Source organism: Ambystoma mexicanum, chromosome 1p (assembly GCF_040938575.1).
Source record: "Ambystoma mexicanum isolate Mex_15411 chromosome 1p, UKY_AmexF1_1, whole genome shotgun sequence".
Taxonomy (NCBI): Eukaryota; Metazoa; Chordata; class Amphibia; order Caudata; family Ambystomatidae; genus Ambystoma; species Ambystoma mexicanum.
The window spans coordinates 1,032,688,505-1,032,713,543 of record NC_090921.1 but is presented as its reverse complement, the minus strand read 5'-3'; the positions used below and the strand labels follow the sequence as shown (position 1 = coordinate 1,032,713,543).

Here is a 25,039-nt window from a genome sequence, read left to right as displayed (position 1 = left end):
GTCCTCCCACCTGACCGCCATGCCTCCTAACAAATGAGGCCTGGCAGGCCAGCATTGCCCGACGCAGCCTACGGGCAAAATGTAAAATAAAACTGCAACAAATAGAAAAATATACTGTCCATATTGGTAAAACATGGACAGTATATAACTTAGCTACAACCCGGGTCCTGAAACAATGCATCATGAATACACATGCAAAGGTTGCCATATAGATGTGGCCTAGATTTCCTGCAGGTTGACTTCCATACCCGGGACGGACACTCAGAGTTTGGCCGTGAGTGCTCGTCTCACCGGCACGGGTTATGCGCTCTGCTTACCAACATTTGACAATGCTTCCACAGTTTGTGTATTTGGAGTTTAACTTATGCCTTTGGTTTCAAGAGAGGGTCACAGGGGCTTCTTATGATCATGCTTTATTTTGCACCATCGAATGAACAGCATGTTTTTGTTTTTACCACTGGGACTATAAGGGGACATTTACCCTAGGTCTTGGGAGAAAGTGACTGGATCCTACAAGAGGCTCCTGAGCATGATTGGTGTACTCAACGTGTTGCCAATAAATAAATAATGCTGAGTCAGAATCCATGTGAGCACTGTGGTGGGAGTGCAGCGGTAGATCTAGTTGGGACACTGCCCTCCGGGGCGACTACCCCATACCACGGGCAGTTCCATGTCGTTTTGCTGACATGAATATTTTCAAAACATTTTTTTGCCGAAGAAATTATTTCAAAAAAACTCATCAACATTTTGGGATTTTATATTTGGGGGTCCCTCCTCAATCACCCCCTTTTCCTATATTACAAACCTTAATCCAAAAACCGCCCCACCCCATGTAACCCCTTAACCCCCCAATATTTCAGTGTTTTTTCCATGTTATTATTTTTTCAAAAGAAATTACATCGAAAAAACACCTGTCGGCAAATCAACGCGATACCCCCAGGGCCCGCGGCAGTGACCCAAGATAACCTGCCTCAGTACTTTGTGAGCAGCCCGTACTGGACTGAGGTGTTGCATGAGGCAGAAGCTGCTGGCATGATAGTCCGAAGGCAAGACCTGCAGCCGATCTCAACTAGGTTGTTGGGGGGTGCCTTGGCACAGGTGAAATGTGCCCCTGAATGAGGTGACCACTACGTGCCATATTGAGCAGCTAGTGTGGTACCCCAGGGGTTTGCTAGCAGCAGTAGCAGTGAGGGCACCCGATATATATTAAAAAGACTCTGGTGCAGTCCCGCCAGTGTCTAGCGGCGTCAGCAACGGTATAGGCGGAGCCTACATTTGAGACCCGTTTGGTGATATATGATATGATAGAAACATCTGGGTATTAACGTGTTATAAATGTCCTAAGTGCGGACCCAGGGATCGAACCTGTGTTGCTCTGTGTCGTCTTGCTTCCAAGGCGAGCATGTTGCCGCTGGGCTATCCTGCCGATAGCAGAGTGCTGCTCAAGATGTAAACATCAGTGAAGTTGGTCCTGGCCTGAGTAATGCAATTAGCTGAGACTGTGGAATCAATGCAGTTGGATGCGCCGTGTACACATTTGGCTGCTGCATGCGCTATGTGGTGTTTGCAGGGCCATGGTCGGTCGTTTCGGCCGAAGCCGATCACAGCACCAAGATATTCCAATCCCCAATTCTGCCACCCTGGTGGTGCACGCAACTGGGACCATGCTGGTTGTTGCAACAGTGCTCTACACTTGGGACTAAGAGGTTGGCACCCTTCTCGCAGAGGTGGTCTTTGTGTGAGTTTATGCGTGTCTAGGTGGTTGGTCATCCAGCATCGGAAAGGTTAAAGCAGCAGTGTCCGGGTATAAAGAAACTCATTCCTCACAGCGACAATGAGGCCAGAAGAGAGGTGTCCGCAAACTTTGGCTCTCCAGATTTCTTTGCACTATATCATCATCCCGAACCAGCAGTCAATAGCCAGATATCATGGAGGTTGGTTTTCGAAACATCTGGAAAGCAAAAGCGCTGCAGACCCCTGGCATATAGCATGTGGCTTGCAAATGCGGTCCTGAGGGCGGAGCATCCGCTTATCTGTCTTGTTTTCGGATACACAAAGCCCTTGAGAATTCCTTAGCCGAACCTTTAGAACTTTTATTGTACTTTTGGCAAGTTATTATTTAGCTAGAATCAGGGATGTGGTCTGATTCTTTAGTGTATCTGGTAGTGGGTTTGCTCAGTAGGTTAGAATGCCTGCCGTGGCCTCAAGTTCATAATGTTGTTTGGTTATTAGGATAATAGTGCATATTAGCTTAAATATTGTCTGTGTTTCGACCATTAGCCGTTACCCTGAAGGCGGTTGTCTTGTGGCAAGATTGATTAAATGCTGAGGCCATCCCTCAAGGTTTGGCGCGGCCATAGCTAGTTTGAGTGGCAAGTTAGGGTAAGCAATGTATGTTGTTGCGACATGTGCAATGCTGGTGTTAATTTGCTAAAATTCTACTGAAATATTTGTAATGGATATTGTGCCCATGTGTAGCTGAAGATAATGCACCATGCTTTCTTGTTCAGGTTGTGCATTGACGTTGTTTGGTAGGAGCTGGGAAATTGTTCCCTGCATGGGGACAATGCACGTGCATGCCCCACCCATCCCCTCGCCGTGCATGTATAATGGGAGATGGAATGTCACATATTGTGATTTTAGTGGGAGACTACCAGTTAGTGTGACCTCCACATATGCTTGACGTGATGTAGCGCAGCCAGGCTTTCATCAGTGGACGCCATTGTGGTAGTTGCACACATGGTTTATTGTTAGCTGGGTAGCATAGCTGGCGTGGCCACATACGTCTGGCTGAACCCTGGAGTTGTGGTGCATAGTGTATCAGCCATGTAACATATGTATGTGGGCAAGTATATGTGAGCGTGCCCCCTATCTTTGGCCAAAGGTCTACCGGTCATGGTTTTTGGTGAGTGACATGTTCTCTTCCTTGCTAATTTCTAGCGTCGCGGGGTGTGGTGGATGACTAGGCCGCTCTATTGACTTTGGATGGTACCCGAGTACTGGACAGCTGTTCTCCTCGTGCTTGCACTCTCCTTCTGTTTTATGTAGGAATGCAGTGGGTGGCAGTGAGACGAAAGTGGAGCCCAGGCCGGGTGCATGGCATGATCCTTGTGCTGTGGAAGTCAGACCGCATGTGTTGAGGTTTAGTGTTGTTGCAAGGGAGAAGACACCTGTTTGGCTGGTGCATCCGGCTGTTGGAGCTTTAGGTTGAGCATCAGTGGGGCTGTACTCTGCATTTCTATCCCTCTACCGTTGATTGCTAATCCTTTTGGCCAAGATCGTGTGTATTGTGTGTTTATAGTCAGGACCACCTGTGTGCCTGGTGTGTGATCCTTCCACCTTCTCGTGTGAGTGGTCTCTTGGGCTGGTGCAAAAAAGAGTTAACCTAGATATTGGTGTGATACTGGATGTGCCCGTGCACCTGTTCTCCTGAGAATGTCTTGCATGTGTGCCCCGTCTACTGGTGAATTTCCTGTGTCCTGCTGCAGTGTGATGTCACTTGTTAGAGTTCTTCCTGTGTGGATGCTTGAATGAGGCGATATACACTGATGGCTGGCCGACCCTGCCGGTAACTGCCTGCCGACCCATGTGAAGGGCCGGAGCAAAGCAAGGGTCCCTTAACATGGTGCTCTGCTGGCACGCATGTGACCTTCTTGGGCCAGCTTTCTGTGTTCCAAAATCCTGGGCTCAGCTTTAGAAGTCCTTGCGAGAACTGCAGTGCTCTGAAAGCAATGTGGTGAGTGAGAGGCAACTACTGCACTGTGGCTGGCTACAAAGGGCAAGCGCGAATGAGATACGACCACTTGCACAATACCAACCCACCCCTCTCTGCCTGCGTTTTGGGTTGGCCTATGCTAACACAACCGGGTGGGATGTCCGATGCTGTTGCTGGATGCTCCCCAGTCCATCTATGCAATTCTTCCTGCACTGAGGTTATGAGACTGCTGTTAGTTGGTCTTTGTCTGCTGTTGAAAGTCACTGGTAGCTGTCTGCAACCATCCCTGGTGCCCAATCCAACATGGGTCAAAATGCTCGACTCTGGATATGATACCGCCAGGTCCCAGAGGTCACGGGTTACCCACATGCCTGCTAACCACGGCAGGCATCTTGTCTGCACGGCTCTGACGATGATTGCTCAAATTTCATCATCTGCAGGTTTGATAACATGTTGGTTGAGTTTGTGCTTATTTGTGCATTACCATCATTTAGTGCCTGTTCTTGCTTTTTTACATGATCTTCTGAATTTATTTATCTGCCGTTTGGTCCCCCCAGGGCAAAGGATTTTCCCATTCCTGGCTAGCCTAACCAGTTTTGGCTTACTTTGCCCATGTTGCCCTGCACGGTCTGCTCGATTTTGACTGCCGTTTGTTAAATCGTGCCTTGCCTCCTGAGCCGGCACACCTCTGTCTCTGGATTCTGGCATTCTCAGGTTGGTAACACTGGCTTGAATGATGGCACTTGTCATCATTGCTCCATCATTCTGCCTCTGAGAAGCACCACCATTATCCTCAGGCTTCCACATCTGCATTTGATGGTTATTCATGATATAGACTTCCTATCATCTTTTCTCAATCTGGTACACCATCTCTCTGCTTCCTCTATACCACTGCCATTTCTGTTTTGGTTCTACATTTTGCAATGAATCGTGGGATCATGTCACTTCTCCCCATGGGGGAGCCCTTCCCTGTGAGGCTAGGGAGGTGAGGTTGCTACCCGATATTCCCCCTAGGGGTGGTAAAAAGCAGGAGGACTTCGCTCATGGGGATGAGGATTCATGTTCCTTGGTGGAACTCCCTAACCCTCTTACCTTTGAGCCCCTGAAATCTCTAAGATCTGTAAGAAAAGCCTCTGACAGTACCACTGTATGGTGTTGCGACACTCTCTTATTCTTCCTATAAAACCCAATTCATTGTCTTACGGAAATACGGTGAAGAAGATGACACGAGTTATACAAACTACTCTTTGATGTTATATGAAGAGTACATCATCGATACAGACAAGGGACTGCCCGAGAGGGAACCAGGGAAACCAGAGAGAAGCCAGCTTGAAGATGCACCTGCCTGGAAAATTCAAACCCGGCAACCAAGACGCTGGACAGCGAAGCAAATCCTTGGTCGAGAGGACTTGGCTCCAAGGTTGATATATGATATGACATATGATATGATATATGGCATTTGTGACGCGCCTATACACAAGTGTTTCAAGGCGCGACGAGGCGGGGGGGGGAACAAGTGGAGACAGACAACGATCCTACTAGGCCAGGTGTCATTCAGATCACGCAAGTGCAAGGGTAGAGGGGACTGGGAAAAAGTGCAAGGGGAAGGGAGAGGGGGAAAGTGCTATATATGGTTAGTAGAATATGCAAGGGGAAGGGAGAGGGGGAAAGTGCTGTACATGGAGGAAGCCTTGAGAGCCAGAAGAAGGCAGAAGTGATAACCCGGTTAACAGTGGCGTGACCTCAGCAAGGTGGACCGTTAGGTCCCTTAACAATGCAGTTATCACTGAACTGCGGGCCCTGCAGAACCAAAGCGGGGTAGAGAAGCGAGGAAAGCGTGGTGATGAATGCAGAAGCACAGCCCCAATGTCCAAGGATGAACTGGCAAAGTGGTCCCAGGAAGAAAGAGGTAATGGGAACCACGGTAGACTGGGTAGGGGATTTGGGGAGTAATCTCCCTCATCTCAGTTACTGTTGCAAAGTCTACCAAAGCCTTGGGAGTGCTCTCCCTCATCTCAGTAGCTCTGGCAAAGATAACCAAAGACTCGTGAGTAATCTCCCTCACCACAATACTTATTGTAACAGTAAGCAAAGTGAAGCAAGAACCCTTAAACCAACTCTGGAGAAAGCCTGGAGAGAAGTACAAAGCTTAATAAGAACTGTTAAGAAATTGTGTCATCAAAGGTCAAGTGAACCAGGAGAAGGGAGTCATGCTTCTGGACTCCCAGTACAGTCTAGTTGATTTAAACATTAGGGCAACGGTTGCCAAAGAGATCGTGAAGACGTTTAACCATTGGACAAGGAGAAGAGAGTCATCCTTCTGGTATTCTACAACTTTGTGAAACACAAACTCTTAGTTCAGATGTTTTAAACACAATCACCAAGGTGGATACCAGTGAACCAGGAGAATGGAGTCATTCTCCTGGTGTTCTTTATGTGGTTTGAGTATATAGTGGTAGGGCTAGAGTTAGGTAGTTTTGGACAGAGGGCAGGACTTTCTTTTCATTTGGACAACCACCCTGGCGACCAGCACCCAACTGTTTTCCTTAGCTAGAGAATACCCTTTAGAATAGGGAGAGTTAGGCTGTCCTTTCTTATTATTTAATAAAGAAGTGTTCATACCATGCCACCCCTTTGTCCGAGTCCTCCCTCCAGCATGCCACAATACCTGATTGATGAAGACGATCAACTTACTTGGTTTATACCGGCTGGTTATGACTATTTTGTGATTGCAGGTCTCCATCTTGGCTCCGGCCATGTTTCACATTTTCAGTCATCCATTTTCGATCTTCATGCTATTCCTGTTTATTTCACTTACTTTTCTTGCTCATTGTATACCTATTCTGCTTTGGTCCTCTCATCCATCTCTGCTTTGAGGCCTTAATCCTGATAAACACACCTCGCCTGTAATCTCGACTGCTCTGTCACCTACGGTCTCGATTGCTTTCTGGCATGCATGCTCTTTGTGCAATAAAACTTCCTACAGTCTTGATCTTTTTCTTTGTCTCAATCTGCAATTTCTTCGCCTTCTGAAATTTGGAATTCTCCTCTTAATTTGGCCAGCCCTGCAAGTGTGGCTACTCTTTTTCTACTTCTTTCTTCCTCTCTCCCTGTTATTATGCACTAGTGGTGGTACTGATATTTTCTTTACATTCCTCAGGACCCTCCTTCCTTCTTCTCTTCCTATATTTTCCTATTTCAAATATGTTGCTTCCTTTTATAAATCTTGTTGTCACCCATTAGCTGTCTACTGTCATACTTCTGATGATATTGATTTTTTTTCTTCCTTTGGAATCCTCCTCCTTTCTTCTTTTGACTTTAATTGGCGTTTATCTGCTTCTCACTCTTCCACCATTCATTTTTATTGTTGACTCTCTGAATTTATCACAACTGAGTCTTCCTTATATCTCTTGTTCATCTCTAAATCTGATTTTTACTTCTCATTCGACTATTATTGCATTTTCTTTTCTTATTTTTGAAATCTTTTTCCATCATTCCCTTAGATTATCCCATCACTGTGCTCTAAAGCTACTTTCTACGTCATGATCTATGCTGCGTTGATGCTTCTTTTTCGTCTTGCGTCTATTCTTCACTTCCTTCCCATGCAACCTTTTCTTCTCTGCATATTGATTCTTCTTTTTTATGCCACAATGTCCTCATCTTTGGATTCTCTTTATCCTTGTGTTGGTTTCGCCCCCTCTCATAAACCCCCTCAACCTTGCTCACTCCTTTGCAAAACACCCAATGACAACTATGCAAACTAGAATCCATCCAGGTATAAATCTCATTCTCCTTCCGATCTTGATGCTTATGTTTTGTACTCTCTAGTCCCCTCGTCTTCCTGATGCTTCACTTAACACCATCCCTTCTGCCTCTGACTTTGTATCCTATTTTAATTCTGAGATTGTTCATATTTGTTCTTTTGCTTTGAGACCTTCTCCCTTCTCTTCGGTCTCATCTTCCTCTTCCTTTTCCTTTTCAATTTCATCGTCATTTTAACAAATTCATGGTCCCGATTATGCACAAATGTTTATTTCACAGACAGCAGGAACTCCAGGGTTCTTACGGGTGAGGCTAGTACTTGGATTACTGGTAAGAAATCTGGGCATTATCTCTGTGCCCATCTTCATCATCACAGTTCTCGGTAAATGGGGATGTGCCACGCCAGTACCGCATATTGTAACAGAGTACAATCAGCAGCACTGTACAAAAAATATATTTACTGTAAATGATGCCACTAAACAAAGTTTTATTTAAATCAAGACTTACTCCCTGGATGTGAACAGGATGTATTTATGTATGAGGGAGCTTCCATTTGGCTTAATCCAGGGTTACAAATTGATAACAAAATGTTGAATTGGAGGAGCTGGGCTAATGGGGGTATTTTAAAAAATTGAGGATGTATGGAAAGATGAGAAAATGGTTTCCTTTGTTGATTTGGTTGAGCAATACAGATTGGGCAATAGAGAATATGAAGGTATAGATCTTTAGCACAATTGATCACTGAAAGGCAACATATGTTAAGTGTGCCGATGAAGAGTAAACCCAATATATGTGAAATATTTGATACTCCATCTTGTATGGTATCTACACACATTAAGTTAATGCCAATGGAGAGATGCATAAAGGAGCCATGAGAGAAATTGCGCCACGCTTGGGCTTCAGAATTGGGAAGAGATCTGTCAGTAAAAGTATGGGAAAGCGTTTGGAGGGTGGCAGTAAAGGCTAAGATGGATCTGAAGCTGCGCTATATTCATCAACGAATTTTGGGTCGTATATAGTGGACCCCAGAGAGGATGTGCGCAAGACGTTTGGCGGACACTGATCTTTGTTGGGGCTATCCTATGAGGGCAGCCTTTTTACATAGGCTTTGGGAATGTAGGAGGGTGGTGGACTTTTGGAAGGAAATACTGGCTAGGATGGATATGGTGGAGAATATATCATTTCCAGGAACTTTTATGGCAGTTATTTTTCTTTCAAGTGAAGGTAGACGTGAAGGTGCTTGTGGCTCTTTGTATTGGGAAATAGAGCTTTATTGATGGCAATTAAACAAATTATGAAAGTGTGGAAAACTAGAAAAAAGCCACAACTTGAGAACTGGTTGCCAGACATGCAAACACTTTCACATTTTGATAAATCTCAATCAATTAGACTCAATCGGGAGGGTGAATATGTGGAAAGATGGGGAACCTTTATGGATGTGTATGGGTAAGGTGTAGGTTGAGGTATTGTAGTTTATTGTAAGTGTTAGTTACGGGTTGGATGTTGGGTGGGGGAGTGGTGGGGTTTATGTTTTGTCTTGTGAGTTATGTTGTCTTGTAGGGTCTTATTTATTGGGGGTCAAGATTGGGTTTTGATTATGCTTGTGATTTATACAGTTATTATAGGATAAGAGCAGGGCTGGTCATTGGGCCGGCTCTCGCCGGATCTGAGATCCGGCACCATATGTGTAGCTGGATCTCAGGATCCGGCCAGAGTCAGCCGCCCCAAACCCCTGCTCTGCACTGGGGAGAAGAAAAAAAACGCACACGAGAAAACTAACTTCCTCTGGTGACCCCATGAAAGAGGTCACAAGAGGAAGTTACATTCCTCAGCCACGACTCAGTTTATTTTTTTATTCAATGTTTGTCGGGTACATGGACCCGGATACTTGTATCCAACAAACATTGCATAAATAAGTGAATATACAGGTATCCGACAAACATTGCATAAATAAATACCCCGATTAACATCACACAAATGAGCCACCAAACTGCTTTCAGAGGGGAACTGCAGGAGCTGTGCTGGGTGCGGTTCAAGGAAAGGAACACGTGGCTTATGGTGAACAGAAATCACTGTGTTTGAATAGTACCCAAGGGGATTTTTTTTTTATGGAATGGAAATTGTTCATTTTAAAGACTATTTACTCAGTAACACTGGTCAAAACTATTTTCTGCACAGTGAAGTAAATCATCACCAGTGCCATGGAAGTGGTTTAAAGTGGAATGGATATATAGTTTGCAAAAGAAGCAGCATGAAAGAAATAGTGCCATTTTAAACTATTATTTTGGACATTTCCTTTGATTGGAGGTCAACTGCGAGCTACGCCCCCCCTTAACCCTGCCTCCTTGGGCACCAACCTCCCGGCCCTTGTAGGATCCCCCACCAATTTTTTTCCATTTCCACCACTGGATAAGGGGATATAAATAGTTACTTGATTTTTATACTCGCTTGTGTAATAATGGTGATGTTCATGGAATAAAACTATATAAAAGAGAAAAAAAGAATTACTCCCGTCTTCTACTACAGTTGCAAGGCTGTATAAAGATTGTAAAAACTCATGTAATGGAAAACAACACATCACGCCAAAGACTACCTTTAAAAGCAATGCGTGTAGTATTCCCTTGAACAAGAGAAGGATATGCCAAACCCTTGGCAGAGCTGAAGGGGCGCCAACACGTGATGATGGCACTAACAACTTTCTTAGCCCCTTATTATTAACTGCACAAGTCACAAAGACCAGGACTGCTTGAGACCTGGTTTTCTTCCCCATAAAAGGGAAAGATCAGTCAACACCAAATGCTGCAGAGAAACTTCATACATAAGAAGTTGTGTAACTCAAATACATTCCACACGAAACCGAGGCAGAAGGGAAAAGAAATGATGCCTAGCGAAGTCCTTCAGTGAATCAAAATATTACAAAATCCAGGCAAAAATCAAGGTAAACACTAGCTCATCAATCCCTCAACTGAAGATGTATCCGGGGGAAATGAAAACCTAATTTGTAAAAGGAGCGAAATAAGAAACTCGACCAGGCCGAAGGTGTTTCTGAAGAACTTCTAATTTTAAGAAAGGTCTCCAAACAGTACTGCAGAATGCACATCAGATATCGGATTTATTTAAAAACACTGCGAAGCCCAGGGGACCGGAAGTCATCTTGGCGAATGGGATCATGGACTATGAAAGATCAAAAACCTTGTCCACGGATCCCAGAGATTGGAAACCAATATTACCAAAGAATTAAAAAAAACAGAGCGAGACAGAATCACATCCCGTCAAAATCTAAATAGAACCCCTGATCACACATTCCATGGGACAGGGTTGACTGGGTGAATTATGAAGGGAAATGGTTTAAGCATGCAGTGCAGAAACCTACAGGCAGAAAACTAGGGAACTTTGGCAACACAAGCTAAACGCCATTATCTCTGCACTGATAGCATTTTCCATTTACAAGCTGCAAAGCTTATCTTGCATAATATATATGTATAAAAAAAGGTGGATTGGAAACCAATCCGGGTTACATCGGCACTCCGGCTGTAATAGTAAAGAAAGACTGGATATCTCCAACAAATCCACACACAGGCTTATGTACCGTGCAGTCAAAGTGTCCTTTATTAATTGAAATGCATGGACAAAGGAGGCAGCAACGGTCTTGGATGCAAGAAAGGAACGACGCGTTTCACCCTACTCGGGCTTCGTCTGGTATATGACACAGAGAGAGGAGTGTAGCATTATAGAAGAAAGTGTACAAGTCCATTTTTAGTGTTTAGCACTTACAATTGGTAGACAGGAATGCAACCATGTTGGAACTGCATGACCACCCATTTCAGTGCATTCATGAGAGACGCATTGGTTTAAAGGCACTCTAGTAATTCAAAACGCTTTTGTCATAAAAAACCAATTAGCCCATGTAGGTTGGGGGTGGACAATTTGCACGGAATTACTGGTTTAAAATGCTATATTTTCCATCCTAGTGTTCGCCAATGCCAACAAAATAAAAGAAACGATTATACATCGTCTTCTATTGTACTAGGCTTGTTTTCTCAGCCCTAGTGGGCCGACGCAGTGTCTTAGCATGAGCTGAAATGTGGTGTCAAAAAGGTTTACAAAGTACATGTTGCAGACATTAAAATTGCAGATATTTCATAGGTAATAAAGTGCTATATAAACATGAAAGGACTATTGATTGACAAAGTGCTAAGTGCTATCAATAAAGTGCATAATATAAAGTGCATATTACAAAACCACAAGTAGTTGGTACTTTGACCTTTGAGGCTGTATGTAACCCTTGCGGGTGCCTCTATGGTATGTTCTATCGTACTTAGATCGCATCAACTCCACAAAAATTCGCTGAAAAACGCTAAGAAACGCTAAAAAGGGGGGCATAAACAATCCTTAATATATATCAAAAGTATCAAAAGTATTTATACTAAGGCACGTACGTTGATCTAGTACAGCACAAATGGGCAGTGTGTTACCCTTGCGGGCGCCTATGTGGTATGTTCCTATCATACACCGGTCAATTCAACTGCACATAAATATACTAAGGAAAACATGGAGTCCATAATATATATTGTGAATATTCATAATAAAACACACAGGTTGGTCTGGTACAGACACAAAGGCAGTATGTTACCCTGGCGGGCGCCTATATATTGTAACTTGGCCAACCTGTATATTGGGTAATGTGGTAAAAGGTAACTAATGCAAATACAATAATAAATGTTGCCTTTTCAAATTGTTATAAGGACATATCTAAAAGGTTAAAGTGCTTGATGTTGTGTGTTAAAATCACACCTTATAATTCAAATACAAACAATTTTAAAATATAATATGATCCACAATGTATGAATATATCACTTGATGAGAAATGAAACCTACAACTAGAGATTAGATATACACATATGGGGACGATTAGGAATGGATATGTTAAGGGAGATCTCAAGAACCAGAGGTACTCATTTGTAGTCCCTCCAGACAGAGTATTAGAATCCATGAACGACAGTCTACTAGGACCACAGACCCCTAGGATTAAGCTCAAACCCACATCTCATGCGCAGCCTCACCAAATGGCTCAGACAGATTCCCTTCTGAAACCTAAACGATGAGTTAAAGGCACATAGTAAAGTCAGAAGCCACCACGAGGAGATAGCATTCACTCACTCAAGCTAGAGTGGGCAACACAGACACTGGCCGAAATCAACAACATTGGTAGCAGGCCAATAGTGCCACACACTCAATGAGCAGCCACTCTGGCTCAGCTCATCAAAACATGGGATTCAAAGAAATGCACCGAAGAGAGGGAACTTCCTTAGCCGACCAAGCAACCCTGTTGTCTCGGGAGGATAGCTCAGGGGCAACACGCTTGCCTTGGAAGCAAGACGACACGGAGCAACACAGGTTTGATCCCCAGGTCTGCGCTTAGAAACCTGTGGGTATTAAGTGCATTATAAATAATCAAACAAACAAACCCATACCCGCTCCCCTAAACGCAACATGGGAGACAAGAGTGTTCTACTGTGTCAGAGTCACATGTGGAGGAAACAAAATGAATGCCCTGCAAATCACCTCCGAGAATGATGATCCACAAGAGCCGTTATTTTCAGAGTAGTAGGTTTACCAGGGCCTAATGACACCCTCTCTTGTCCATCCTTGTACCTGACACAGTAACAAATGGCGCAGAGGAAGCTAAGGGACTTCACCCTGGGGATAATATGCAGTAGCCACCAGCCTGGTAAATACTGCGGGAATTCAGAGGATCATATAACAGGTTTTCCTGTCCGTAAGGAACTTCCAGGTAGCGGCATAGACAAGCCCACCTATCCATGGGGGGGGAATGCAGTAGATCCAGGTCTATTCCAGAGAGTGCGCTAAAATAACACCTCAGGGGGGAGCACCTGGTGATCAAATTAAAGAAATTGAGATTACGAGTTCCAGTGTTCCTTGCAGTTAATATACTGAAGCATAAGCCGCGCACCAGAATGAACACCGCTGAAAAGATATGGGTTGACGACATTGGATAGGCCACTGAGAAGCCCCTCAGATTATGCTAAGCAATATACACAGAGAGGGGTTGAAAACCCTTTGCTCACTCATTTTTTATTATTTGTTTATGGTTTGTTTAACCTTTACAAAAATCACATTCTAATATGATTTGCAATTTAAAATATTTACAAATTCTTTGCAATCCCATTAAATCTAACCTAAAATCGAAAATATCATACATACATTTAACATTTCAGCAGGATTATAAAGCAGCCCGATATTACCACAGTATCAGAAATCCAAAGTAGTGACAGTACCAGACAATACATACATTACACCAACTGATCATTTTTCCCGGCTAATTCCTGTTCAATGATAACAAGGAAGTTTGTTAAACAGATAATAAGTGTTATACTTCTTCCCCACATACATCGTTGCCAAAGCGATTCCCTACTCATGCTCGTCTCAGTATAGAGGTGGGTGGTAAAGCATCGTTTTCGCTCCAGTTCGAAGCACCTGCAATATACAGTAAGGTGCTTCAATGATTCAACTATATTCGGTAATTGGCAGAATCTACATAATCCTCTCAATGCATTATTTTTGTACTTTTGCCAGAACATAATCTTTTCATTAGTAAGCATCTGATTCAGGCGAAATCTTAAGTAGATCCTTCTTACAATATTGCATGGAAACGCGATCTGATACCTTGGGCGAGATCCCCATTGTCTTATAATTTTGCGTATTCAGTGTAAGTTTGGTACCCCTGAATCTTTTCAGTCAACAGACACCAGTGGTATCTGCAATATTTAGTCTTACATGATGGTAACCCCAATACCAACTCCTCATGTGAAATCATAGCATCTGAAAGGAATTGTTCCATCCTATTCTTAATTATCAAGATCGACCGAGGATGCCCCTTCTCAGTCATTATTGCAAGCTCTTCATACAATGAATTCTTAGGAGGAGCCAGCATTTTCCCATAGTTGGTCAGCATTCGCCAATGCCATTTAACTGATAGTGGTAGAATTCCCAACTCATGGCAAACAATAGCATTTGGTATGGACATTGCAAGACCCAGAACCTTTTTTAACATTTTCCCCTGGATATTATCCACAATATCATCCATCTTGTAAAAACAAGGATCCAAAGCATATAACAAGATTGGTTCAATCTTTTGTAGGTAAAAGGTAAGCATTGGTATCATTGAAAATTTCCCAAGGCGCTTGTACACCAATTTAAGCTGTGCAGTCAACGATTGGGCTTTTTTGGTTAAAACTAACTTCCAGTTCTCACAGGAATTACTGCATGCCAGATGATAACCCAAATAACGCATGGACGGGGCCCTCGGAATCGCCGAGCAATCAATCGACCATGTAAAATTTTTGATTTTTTGACGTCCTTCATTGAATGTAATAATAAAGGATTTCTCCGTATTAATCATTAAATTATGTTTACATGCAAAGGTATGAAAAAGGTTCAATTTAGTCTGTAATCCATAGGGGGTCCTATCGAAAAACAGTAAATCATCCGCAAAACTTAACCAATTCAATGCAATAATACCCAATTTTGCAGGAAAAATCACTGCCTCTTGCCATTGATCGTCTAAATCCAATAAGTAGAGGTTAAACAGGACTGCTGCAAGATTGCAGCCCTGTTTCAGTCCTATCTCAGTCCGAATGGGTTCGGTGAGCACACCAGCCTTGGTGAGTCGAATGCGATATGTTGTATGGTGGTGCAGAGCCGCTATGATTGAAACTAACTGCGATGAGAAACCAAATTTAATCAATTTATTCCAAAGTAGCTCTCTGATTACTGAATCAAACGCAGCAGTAAGATCTAAGGCCGCCATGTAAACACAACCCGCCTTGTCCATTTTGGTTTGCTGGTACAAATGGGCAATAATAGTTGCGTTGAGCTGGCAGCCCATGAATCGTCGAAAGCCAGTTTGGAATTTGGATAGTAAGTTAGACTGATTAATATATTGGTTAATGGCTTGTAGTAGGAGATTAGTAAAGATCTTAGCCGAGGCATCCATAAGAGCAATCGGCCTGAAGTTCCCAGGGTCGGTCATAGGCCCCTTTTTATAAATTGGGATAATGATCGCAGAGCACCAGGAGGCGGGGATGTGCCCAAGATAATAAATAGCGTCAAATTTGATTTTTAATAATGCCGCCCACATTTCCGGATTAAGCTTGATAAGACATGGCGGAATGCCATCTGGTCCTGGAGCTCGCGACCCCTTAGATTTTGTGATGGCCAGGTGTATTTGCTCATTAGACCATGGACAACCCTGGAAAATAGGATGAAATGACGATCTCTCCTCTAATATAAATTGACCAGGCATAGCAAATTTTACTCTGATATGATTTACCCAGGAAACAGCGGAGATAGCTGATTCCTCAATCTGCTCGGCTGTGCCAAACAGGGTGCGCATAGTCACCCATAGATTCCTAGCGTTTTTAGAAATTAAAACAGCCATGAGATTCTGATTCTTAATATTGAACAGCTCATATTTCAGCCGTTTGATTTGGGATTTATAGCATTTGTTAATCTCCGCCTTAGTCTCCGCGTAATCACAATCAAACTGTTTGCAAAAACCTAATTTTCTGATTCGATACCGTTTTTCTTTCCTTAGATCAACAATTCTTTGACTATATTGGTATAGGTGTTTAGGTGGATTCCTGCACTCAAACGCTGCCTTCAAGGTAGATATATGCACCGCTATTCTTATGGAATTCTGGACCTCTTGCCACACACACATAACACCTTTACTCTCAACACTCACTTTAATCAACGGGTCCTCTAGAATTGCAGCACTAAAAGATTGACATCTTTTAGAGGTCCACTTGATTGATAACCCAGCCCGATCATGGGCAATGGCCCTTAAGTTGGGCTCCACATCAAGACATAATGTTTCCAACTTCAAATTAGTTTTCAGGGCTAAATGATCCCCTTTAAAAAGATTAACAATCAAAATTGGATCAACTAGATGTAACCATCCTGTGGAGACAAAGAAATAGTCAATCATTGAAGTATAAAGACCTCGTGCCCATGTATGATAAGGTCCTGCCTTGAACGGAATCAACTGAATGTCCCAAAGCATAAGAAACTCCACCCACCTTACACCATTCGCATATGATTTCTTTCTAGAGTCAGATTTACAATGAGTATCTGCCGTATGATCATCTATACAAGTGGCATTAAAGTCACCCCCTATAATCACGTTCAAGTTTGCTTTGGTCCTAATGATCTCTTCAAAAAGTGAATTTATGCGATCTGTTAGGGTTTCAAAGGAAGTCACCATCTGATTCCAATACAAATTGATAACAATAAAATCTTGAAATTGGGATTCCGTGCTTGACATTTCCACAACCAGTAAAGCCTCATCAGCCCACAGCAGGTGGGAGATCACTTTCAGCTTTTTATCAATCAGGATCGCCAGACCCCCAGCTGGACGTCCTAGTTGCCCCCTTGATGCCGGCTGATAATGAGAGTCAAACCCTTCCAGAACTACCTCACCCATAATCATAGTTTCTTGGACCAAGCAGATCCCTGGACGAGAATCACAATCAAGTGCACTATTCCACGCCCTTAGATTAGAGCTCCCACACGAGTTCCATGACAACAGGGACAAACCACACTCATCCTCCTATTTTTTACCCATCTCTATTGACAGTTTAGGAGAAGTTGATGACCCCTTCCCCATCATCCCCGATATTGAGGCGGCAAGATTCATAAATTGCTTCAATACCTCTTCACTGATCTGTGGTATCGATCCATCCACACTTAAGGTCTTTGGTTGCTCCGGGATAGTTGCAATGTAAATTTCTGCAGATTCCTCAGAATTAAATAGACATGGAAATAGCCCAAGTAATTGTAGGTCCTCCCTTTGTGCCCAAATTAATCGTGCAATGATGTGAGAGTGATAACCACAAATCATCCTCGTGGGGTTATTATGGGACAATCGAACCCATTCAATATCGTTGCTTCTAATAGTGCGTAAAGCTGGGATCGCTTGAAAAGCCTTCAGCATAGCTGATCTATTCAGACTTATTCTGGCAGAGGGTGGTTGCTTAGTTTCCCAACCCATAATGGGTGGCATATCTGCGGTTAGGGAAAGAATCTTATCAGACAGAGCCTGTTCATATACATCGGGGAAAGTTGTATTCTCTATCAATTCTCTTTCTGAGGGCAATCTGTCTCTAGCCATACATTTATTGCTGTTACCTGATGAAGAATCACAGCTACCATTCTCATCATTCCCAGTAATTGCTTTCAGCACAGCTCCTTTTACCTGTGCGTTTGCTAGCAACTCCTGATGTTGATCATGAGTAGATAATTTACCCTCCTGCTTTGTTTCTCCACTTAACAGTGACTCAATGGGTTTAGTTGGTATTTTAATCAACTCCCTTGATTTTTTCAGGGGTTTCTTAGAGACTGCTTCCTTAATTTTCTTCGATGCCTTTTTCATGTAAAGCGCAGGGAAGAAACTAAGGAGCTCAGTTTGCTTATGATTAGAGAAAGACACCTCATCTATCCGATCAGGGGGATCTAGGTCATTGGGCATTATTCGTTTCTCCTTCCCATTACAGTTCTCAACCATACTCTGGTTGTTTTTAATATTCAATAACGCCCTAGACTCAGAATCAAGTTGCAATAGATCTATCTTTTCCTCGTCCATAGATGTTTCTTTTATCTTAATCTTAAACGAGCCAAGAACAGAGTTTGTAGCAAGGTGATTGGTAGACTTCTTTAGATTGTTTGCTTGTTTCATTTTACGTTTTGAAGCTCTCAATAACAATCTCTTCTGCTTTCTTGTAAGTACCGGTTCATGGCATAAGTCTTCAGCCTTCTCTCCCTCTAAGACATGATGGGCATTCTGTTCATCGTCTTCGAGATCAATTAAATTGGTCAAAGCTGACGGACTATCCAAAGACTCTACTCTTAAGGAGTTGGACCGCGGCCCTATGGAGTCATCCATCATTACCGTCGGACCATAAAGACCATTTACTGGTTGCTGAGTAGAATTTATCTTTTGGATCGTAGTCAGAATCTGTTTGATGGCCCCGGCATTGGCCGTTCCTAAGTCTAACAGCTGATTCAGGGCAGGATTAACAGCCTCATTACTCTTTCTTACATCAGAGGCCATAACTTCAGCAAAGGTGGGAACTGGTTGAAGCCCTATTCTTATATCAGGCGATGTTTGTGAGGCTTTAGTACATACCGTCAGCGCATTACCCATTTTTAATGCACTATTTGAGTCGCCTATGGTTTGTGACTCTTTTGAACTTATTTTAGGGACATCCCCTTGTTTGCCCTTAGTCAGGGCCGCCACCGCCTCACAGGCAAACAAGAGCCCCTCAATTCTATTGATTTTGGCCGATAAGTCAAAAATAACATCATGCGTGTGCATCAATTGCGCATGAGTGTATTCATGTCCTTTATCAAGCAAATTAAGAATTCTGGATAGCACTGGGAACTCTACCCCAATATCTGATATCTCCATTAGGTTGCGTTCCGCTTCCACTTCTAGTTGAGATAAGCTCGTTTTAGGGTCGTCATGATGTAACGACCCTGCTATGTCACCTACTAATACATTGGTAATTGAATGTCTACCAGGAGAACTAGTATCTTGATTAAGGACCTCCTTATCATTTTCTAAATTTGCTGAGAAATCATCGAAGCAGGCATGTACCAAGGCTTGCGTCCCAGGAACATAGCCTGATCCGCGTGAACATGTTCATCTTCCATGCAGTAATTGTGGGCTTTGACCGGGGTTGATGGGCCTCTTGAAAAGCGCATTCGTTTATCCAAAAGTGCCTCGATAGCCGGGGCAATGATAGACACGTCAGTGAATCTAGGTTTAGTTGGTTTTATCCCCATTGTGGCTAACAAGATCTTTTTGGGCGGAAGCCCCAGGCCCTCACTCAGCCCCTCATTCTCATTATCATGATTCATTTCAGTTAGCTTATAAGTATCTGATAGACGGGGGAATTCGGCGCGGGAATTAAAGGCAAAATGACCCCCTCTTTCATTGAAAGCAATGTTTTTTCTCAGCCATCCTGGGGTACATGCTCACCCACATATCTCAACACTTCTTCACATTTAGATGTTCCTACCTCATTTGAGCAATATAATTCCTCATCATCTACAATGGGGGTCCCAGACATGTTTGAGTGGTTACCCACTGATTGATTTAGATCCTTGCTCTTCTCACCACGTAACTTCCTCCCACTACGCAGCCCATTCACCATTGTCACAGCGTCTAATACTGGTAAACCAATCCCGCCCAGCCGCCACCCGCGAGCAGTGAACAGTAAACAGTAATTTGAGTACTTTACACGGTGCGCGTGCGAGTGCGCGAGCACAAGGCTTTAAGTAGGAAGTGAGGCGGGCGTGAGTCACACTCAAGGGAGGGGCCGGGGAGGAAACCTAAGTGAGAGAAAAAGAAAAAGAAAAGCAAGAAACGACTTTCAGTAATCCCAGAAACTCTTTGTTACGCTGCACCAATGGCGCACGTTGCCTACGTAGCGCTAGACGCTACACACGCAACGCTAGACGCCCACGCTAGACACTTGTCACAATAGGCAGTCCAGCTCATTAGAGCATTACAGTCACCTTGATTTCGCAGGAAGCCAGGCAACCTTAGGGTTGCAGTTTAAGACGTCCTCCAGGCGTTACTTGTGCAGCCACACTCCTTCCAGCAGCTCCAAGAAAAGAAAAAAAAAAAAGTTCCGTTTGAAATTGAAATGGTGGCAGGGGCAGCACGGCAGCAGACCAGCACGGCAAGCCAGTAAACAGTACTTTGAGTACTTTACACGGTGCTCACTTACTCGTTGATATCCTTGAACTATACTGGCAAAAAGCCCCAAGACATTCGCACCAAACATGTCCAAATGAAAAGGAAAGGGGCACCAATACAGAACCAGCATGATGCCCAACTTAACTGAATGCAGAGCCACGGCCGACCCCACCCTGATCCGCTTGTAAGGGCGACATCCCACAGTGCACTATTCGATCATACTTGACCTTTGTGGAAATTATGGGTGTAATGACCTATCCAGTAAGAGACAGATCAGGACCCACCGAGATAGAGGGAAGCAACATAACACAAAAAGTGTCATCACGTTTTTGGATCAGTGAGAGGCTCCAATTCCAAGGTCCCAAGCTACTCACCCAAAGCTGATCCCCGTCACATAGGATTAAAAAAACACTTGGGGGTCCAATATTCCAAAAACTGAATTTGAGAAAAGAGATACTTGAGATAAAGAATGATTGAAATTGCTTAAAAGCGGCCGTGAACGACTTGTATTAACAGAAAGAAATGCCTATTCACACAGGAGGTCGTGGTACACAATATGGCACTCAGGGGAGTTGCTAGGTCTGGAAAAGACCCGGGGCTACGCTGATGTCGGAACTGTCGGGACTGGGGGCTAGCTAGTCTTTTGGCTGTAGCTCCTGAGATTCTATCCAGGGCTACAACCAAAAGATCAGGGGCTATAGCCCCCTTAACCCCCCCCTAGCAACGCCCCTGAGGCACTGTCAGATGCTTCTGCCCAACTGAGCTTGAAACAAAGAGCCAGTTAGACACCAGGAGAGAAACTCTACCTGTTCGACATTGGGGCACAGACCCACCATGTTACGGCATAGAGGCCCAGGTGAGTGAGCCAGTGCCAGAGATTGCCCCTTACACGAATTGTGGAATTACTTCAAGAGGATAACAGAGTAGAACGCAGGAAAAGACTTGGCCATAGTCATCTGATCACCCAGCAGTCATGACACATTTTCACAGGCTTGTACTTGCAAAATTTTCATTGAAGGGTTTTATGCAATTGCATATTTCTGTTACACTGATATTTAGGAATCCAATTCTCGATCGACTGAGCGAACGCGTCCCTCCCTGCTTATGGATAAAGTAAGACCAGCGGAAAAAAAGTTAAATGGGATAATCAGCAGAGGTCTGCATTGCCCGCATGTCAAGCGTTTGTCCTTCCTACACTATCCCTACTGGAAGCTGCACATCTCCTATACCCTCCCCCCCAAAACAAAATGGCACCCGCGTAACTATTGCTATGCAATGCCGCAACATTGCTGGCAACAAGACTGCAGCTCGTTGTGAATACCAGTAACAGCGCTTGGAGCTCTCGCGAGAGTGCTTTCATAATTCCGTCGGGCGGAGACCGCAAGCTCGAGGTATCTTGGTTATATTACAAAACAATGAACTATTCTCGCCATGCACGTTTGCAGGTCCAGGTTAAAAAATAAAGAGGCCAAATGCAAAGTAATTGCAGACACGGGCCTCGCCATCGGTGTCCTGGCGCACAGAAAATCTGTAGCGCTGAGGAAATCGGGCCGCCCGATACACTGCCTCGGCGCTCTGGAGATGTCAGGTATTGTATTACCTACTCTTTCGTCTTCCTTGTCTCAGTCCTTACTGAATGAGATGGGTAACATTAACGCTGCGGGCAGAAGTGCTACTAACGCAGACAGTTGTAGTACTAGTGTTTCTGGTAGAACCCTTCCTCCTGTTGGAAGCCCTGCTAGATATGTTTTTGGCGCTATTGTTAGGGCAGAATGAATAGATAGGACCCATGTTGGTGTAAAGTAATAGAAAAAGAAAATGCTTAAGTTGACAATTTGCTGGCAGGGGCGACAGAGACACATAAAATCTGGGGGGGACATGGGACATCTTGGGGACTTTGCTTTATTTATTTATTGTGTTTTAGTCAAAGAACTTGACTTTTCACAAAATTAGAATTAAAATAGCAGTACGTATTAAATTACAAATATCACTGTATAAAACAAGAGAAAAGAAGAAAAGAAAACAGAAGAAAATTAAAGGATTCAGCAGCAAAGAACATGTCTTTGTATGTTGCATTTCTGGATTTTTCATCTGACTATGAGCTCATGGTAAGAGAGAGGAAATAACAATTACTTCCAGTGGGCCACAGCTAGGACGCCAGCTCGTTAAGAGGCAGATCACCTGTAAGTGGACTCCTGCCAAATAAAGGAGTTGAAGCCTTTTCTACCAACTGCAAGTTGCTACTTTTTTTGTATGGGGCAAGGAGACGTGTGTGTCTCTTGGACTGGAATGATGGGGTTTTCAAAGAAAGAGGAAATCTTGTTTGTACCTCCTGAGTAAGCCCTGTTATGGGAGTAGAGGGACCAGGTGTGTGATGTTGCTGCTTTGACTTTCCACCGGGGGGGATACAGCAAACAAGGAGGATGAGCAATCGCAAGCCCACCCCCTTATAAGCACTCCCCAGGTCCGCAGCCAGATGTGTCGGACCCGGGGGATGCCTAGGAGGTGGGGTGTATGTAGACGCAGGGGCGTGGCAAGAGGGGCAGCCCGCTATGTGGGCTGCCCTTCTAGCGCCCCTGCGAGGGCTGGGCCAGCCTCTCACGATGAGTCTGGTCCCTCTTATTCCATCTCATGCTGGCTTCAGAGCCTAGCCTTTCTTATTCTGAATGCAGAGCTGGGCTCTGTTCCTTTCTTGTTTAACATTTGCTGCAAAGCCTGATCTATTTGATTCTCTCATATGTTACTAGGACGGCAGAGCATGGGTCCTCTGCCCCGTTACATTTTTCAAAGAGCCCCTCTGGCCTTTCTTTGCCTCTCCCTTGTCTCACTGCTTCATTGCTTAATACATACCTCCTTACTTGAACACTCAACATATTCTCCCTAACACAGCAATGGCAGCTGCAGTCTGTCTTAACTTCTATTTGTTATGTGTCTTGAATTGGCCTCTTATTTCCGCTTTTCTGTCTGCAGGGGACAGGCATTTGCCAGTCACTGCCATGATGGTTCTACCTGGCAATAAGAGGGCAACAGCTGGCCAATATTGGAAGAACATGGGCATATTATGCCAGAGGCTGGCAACTGCCTTCCTAATGCCTACACAAGAGACACAACTCTTGCCTTTGTTTCTAACAGTAATTCAGTGGATGAAGAAACGCGAGAACACACATATTGTTTATGAATGAAGGGGATGATGTCACACTTGGTTAAGACATTTTGATCACGCCAGGATCTAATTTCCAGCTGCAATTAAGCAATTACCTTTTAGACTTCTGGCTTTAAATAATGTTAGTATCACCTGGAAAGCACACAGGTTGCTCAACAGGGTTCCTGGAGCACGAGGGGTACCCTACTCGTGGGCATGGATGATTGCAGGGCATTCTTGCCATGGTTTGGAGCCTGGCCCCTACAGCCATGATGGGGGAGGGGCCTATTACATTTGGTTGTATGTACCCTTTGAGGGTGGGCAGACATTGCCTCCTGTTTTAGCCCACAATCAGCTCTGCTTTGCAACTTTATCACACATACCTGTCAGGTGGCATGAAACTTAATGCTACTAATGTTATCAGCCTCAGAAGTCTGGAATCCTTTGCCACATCAACTAGGGTACAGGCTTGCCACCTGAGACTTAATGTCTGAGTCAGCATCTGTTGCCCTGTGGGGAAGACACACACAGAAAGTGCAGGGCACAATGCCCTTGTGGGTTTTTCACACTTCTTCCTTGGGGTGGGCACAATTCACTCTGCAGAGAAAGTGGCACATGCTGGGCAACATTCTCCCACTTTGACAGTGTCACCCAAAGAGCGAAATTGGCCATTTGAAATACCTCTGTCGACATATTATTGCGCAATCCACACTGATGGGTTTAAGCACCTGCTTAACGCGAGATGGCAATTAAGGGCATTTGCAAACACACTCAAGAAGCACAGGACACCCTCTTACCAGCGACATGCCATGCTCACTAATTCTGATCACGAATTGCCATTTATCTGGGGTCATGTTAAATGTATTTATTTATTACATGTGTAGCATCACGCAACCCTCCCCCCCCCCCAAGCATCAAGGCGCAAAGTATACTCCATGGAGTGGACCACTTCCATTGGCGCACGTTTTTACTTTTCCGCCACAAAATGGAAGATTTTAGCGTAAAAGGCAGGTGAAATCACATTGCTTTTCCACTTTGGAAGAGTGTAAATACCTTGCGCAATTAGCGATTGCTGGCGGAATCGACAATGGTTTCCTCTGGACTCCGCCCGCTTTTACCAGGTTTAATTTCCAAGCAGATCTCAGAGGAATCCCTTTCTTTATTTCCAGCATGAGAATCCATGCTGGCATTAAGGCCGCATTTGTCTGGTGGAGTGGGAAATACATGGGGTCCTGGTGTGTCCACTCGGTTCCCGAACTCCACCCAGAAAGTGCATGAAAATCTGGCCAATTAGAAAAAGCGACAGTAATAGTGTTTTCCACCACTTTTTCTGAACCAATTGACCTGGAAAATGCTGTGTTGCATCGGAAGTTGAATGCATTCACTCTGTCCATCATCCCACCGGAAGATTAAGCCAGGTGCTGAACACAGGTGTTCTATATTCCTGTGCACAATCTGCATTTGGAGCATTAACTAAGTGAGCTACCTTACAAATTATATCTCCTCTGGGGCTTTACCGTTTTAACCCCTTAACTGCCATGGGTATTTCCCCCCAGTTCCAAGTTCTTTTTTGGTGATTTCGGTATTTGTCGCCATTCAATCCCTTGTAACTTCTTTGTTACATGAGATATCTCGG

At 44.1% G+C, this 25,039-nt stretch overlaps 1 protein-coding gene across 2 annotated transcripts in view; it reads right to left on the bottom strand.

Moving 5' to 3' along the window:
• HSD11B2 (hydroxysteroid 11-beta dehydrogenase 2) overlaps positions 1 to 25,039 on the bottom strand; it is a 426,908-nt gene that overhangs the window by 7,161 nt on the left and 394,708 nt on the right. The window lies entirely within an intron of this gene.